This window comes from Notothenia rossii, assembly GCF_949606895.1.
Source record: "Notothenia rossii genome assembly, chromosome: 4".
Classification (NCBI taxonomy): Eukaryota; Metazoa; Chordata; class Actinopteri; order Perciformes; family Nototheniidae; genus Notothenia; species Notothenia rossii.
In genome coordinates, this window is record NC_136902.1 from 72,246,285 (window position 1) to 72,249,755 (window position 3,471).

Genomic DNA, 3,471 nt, shown 5'->3' on the forward strand with positions numbered 1-3,471 from the left:
TGAAAGTAACATTTTTTTTATTAGAAAAGGGGAGCTGGGAGTGGAGGTTGGTTATGGCGGCAGTGGGAAACAGTTGTTCCAGGGTGGGTAGAGAGGCCTGGCTGGTATTGGGAGTGTGGAAGGCCTTGGATTCCTCCTGGGAGAGACACAAAAATCAGTGTGAGGCAAAAGCAGACAAAGTTGTCAAAGAATATGCTGGTAAAAAGCTAGAGCGGCACACAACAAACCGTTCACGGCAACAATCCGGCATGTGTGCAGAATGTTGCTTTGAAAATGCTCTTCATTTGTTGTCATGTAACATTGAGGGAACGTTTTATAAAGAACATCTTTAATGTGTTACCCAACAACGTCCAAAACACGTCCCTAGAATGTTGCAGGCAATACGTTCCACCTTTGTTAACATATCACATTAAAGGAACATTTTATAAAACACTTTCTGTCATCTCAGGCCTCAATAACATCCTGAAAACATTTTCAGAATGTTTCTTGGAGAATGTTCTTCATTTGTTATCATGTAACATTGAGGGAACATTTTATACAACCCTTTCTCTCATCTCAGGCCTCAATAACATCCTGCAAACATTTTTAGAATGTTGCTTTGAACATGTTCTTCATTTGTTATCATGTAACATTGAGGGAACGTTTTATAAAGAACATCTTTAATGTGTTACCCAACAACGTCCAAAACACGTCCTTAGAATGTTGCAGGCAAAACGTTCCACCTTTGTTAACATATCACATTAAAGGAACGTTTTATAAAAAAACGTTCTGTTATCTCAGGCCTTAATAAAATCCTCAAAACATCCTCTGAATGTTGCAGTTAAAACGTTACGTCTTAGTTAACCTAAAACCTTATAGGAACATTATTTGAACAAATAAACATCCTAAAAAGGTTCTTTGAACATCAGATAAAAACGTTTCTTTAAAACCTTGTTAGAACCATTAGGTAACGATAGCCAAAGTTGTGAGAACGTTCCCCGCTAGCTGGGATGTTCAGACACATACCAACATGTCAAGTTTCTCCAAGGCTGAGAACACATAATGCAGCCTGTACTTTTGAATAAAAATAGATTTTGAACAGATTTTATGTATTTGTGGTCATACTGTGGCGGAGCCAGGATATTTTCAGTGGGGTGGCCAGGATGGAACCAGTGATCATTTTGGGGTGGTATTGCAATCACTATTATATGAACATAAAAATACAAACAAGGGATTATTTAAGGCACCTACAACACACCTCTACATTATTTGGTATTAAGCTAGTGGTGGAATAGATCACATCATATTCAGTATCTAACTATTTTTTTCGTATTCCCGCAGGCAAAGTATCAATGAAGCTTACATTATACAAATGTAGTGCAATATACAGACTGTTTAGCTTATGGTGATCAGCAGCCCTATGAGCTCATTCTCTCAGTGTATCATCAGGAATACAGAGACATACACACATCATTTAAATAAGAGTTTTTAAATTCAATTATTGGTTAAAAATAAACATATTAAAGTAAATAACAATAAACTATAGCCCTTAACCCTGAAAGGCCCCCGGTTGTAATCTTACAACATTACTTTAAGCTATCCAAAAAAGTCAGTAAATGTGTTTTTGTTTTTTTAAAAGACTACATTTACATAGTCAAAAGGTCCTTTTGTTCAGCCTCACAATGCTATTGGGTAGTACATGTGTTTATAGGTCCTGCCCTCTGGAGCATACATATAAGACTAACATTCCTGACAATATATCTCAATAGTCATCTTTTCTGGTGTAAATGCCTTTTTAATAATAACATTTTTGAATGGAACATTCTCAACACGAATGCATCAATCCAAATAAATATTACTTAAATATGTGGGAAAATACTGTCTTTGGAATGTATAATTGAAATGAGATGTTAGCTTTTTGTTTTGATATATATATATATATATATTGTATTCCAGTCTCCCTTCAGATATGTTAAGTGGCATGTAATTCAACACAATGCTGCTCACCTCCTCCAAAGTGAAATAAAAAACCTCTGCATTTTCTATATAGATATTAACATTATTTAATGTCAGCTTCGTAAAAAAAAAACATAAAAAATATTATTTACAATGGACTGCGCTTAGCTAACAGACTAATTTCCACCACTCATGGACCACACTCACCTTTTCTCTTGAAATACTGGGTGACATACTGTCTTCCTTTAGTCCCTCTCTCTTTTCTTTCTCTCCTTTCTTTTCTTTTTGAAAGCCTGACTTTGTGAGTCATTGAGACATGGTGTTGTACCCTTAAAAAGGTAAATAGTGAGTGAGAGAAGTGAAGACATACAATCACACAGCTCCCGCCTTCACTCGTCTGAATCGAGCCATCTTTAAAATGAAGCTTGTACATTTACAATGAATACACTCAAATTTCAGGACCAATAATTATGACTAAATTCTCCTTTATCTTTAGCTCTTTAACAGTGGTAAAAAAACATATGTATGGACATGTGAATGCAACAGTGCCTAGCTTAGCTGCTAATAACATGACAAACGGTCAGATTCAGCGGTACCACAAGGTATACAGCAGCTAGCTTCAATGACCACAAAGTTAGCCAGAGTTAGCAAGAACCTTCAAACAATACAACAAAGTGCAAAATACACACTTTCCTCTCACAACAAACCACAGTGATGTAATACAGATGACATATATAACATGGGTTGATAGATGTATAGTGCTTTGTATACTGTAATTACCTTAAAAAGGGAAATAGTGAGTGAGAGAAGTGAAGACATACAATCACGCAGCTCCCGCCTTCGCTCGTCTGAATCGAGTGAGGAAGAGCGCAGTGATCCCTCCCACTGGAACCCCAAGGCATTACCAACAGATTAACGCACAATCAGCCCATACAGTAGGATACATCTATCTCTCAGAATAGACTAGTCTTGTCTGTCGCAATGGCACACACGTAAGTATTAGCATCCCTGCTCACATGCTCTCACTCTCTGCTAGAAAGTGCCGTTAGGACGCGGAGGCGGGACCAAACCATTACATGTAAATAGAGGGGGGTGTACAGAGGCTTTGGATAATTAACTTTTGGAAGAAAATAAGTTAAATGAATTGTAAGTTTAGTGAGTACATTATCAATATAACGTTATATTAATGTTAATTATTGATGAATGATGAAAGGTTACTTAAACATTTTTTTCTTAATGTTCTAACATTGTTTGGAACCCGTGGTGAGGGTGTTTGGGGTGGCCAATAGGGTGGCCAGGATTCAGCTGGGGGTGGCCATGGCCACTCCCAGCCACCCCCCAGCTCCGCCACTGACTGTGTGACCTGCTTGTATGTACTTACACAATAGGTGTACTGTTCTTTCTATGTGTTGTACTGTCTCAGTGTGAACATAGATTAAACAGCCAGCCAAACTCTTTTGAGAGCCAGGGAATGAGCAGCCATGCTCCTTTATTGACTTATTTGCAGTTATTAGGATATTCCTGCTCCTCTTGCTC

General features: G+C 37.7%; 1 long non-coding RNA gene across 2 annotated transcripts; it reads right to left on the reverse strand.

Annotated features, from left to right (window-relative positions):
* Nucleotides 1-2,931, reverse strand: LOC307034656. 2 transcript variants are annotated; one of them, XR_013806957.1, is made up of 3 exons: nucleotides 2,716-2,931; nucleotides 2,143-2,264; nucleotides 1-136 (listed from the first exon to the last, which is right to left on the reverse strand). It is a non-coding gene; the product is annotated as an uncharacterized lncRNA (long non-coding RNA). The 2 variants fall into 2 exon arrangements; XR_013806958.1 differs by lacking the exon at nucleotides 2,716-2,931 and having other exon boundaries at nucleotides 2,143-2,702.
* Between the last annotated feature and the right edge of the window lie 540 nt (nucleotides 2,932-3,471).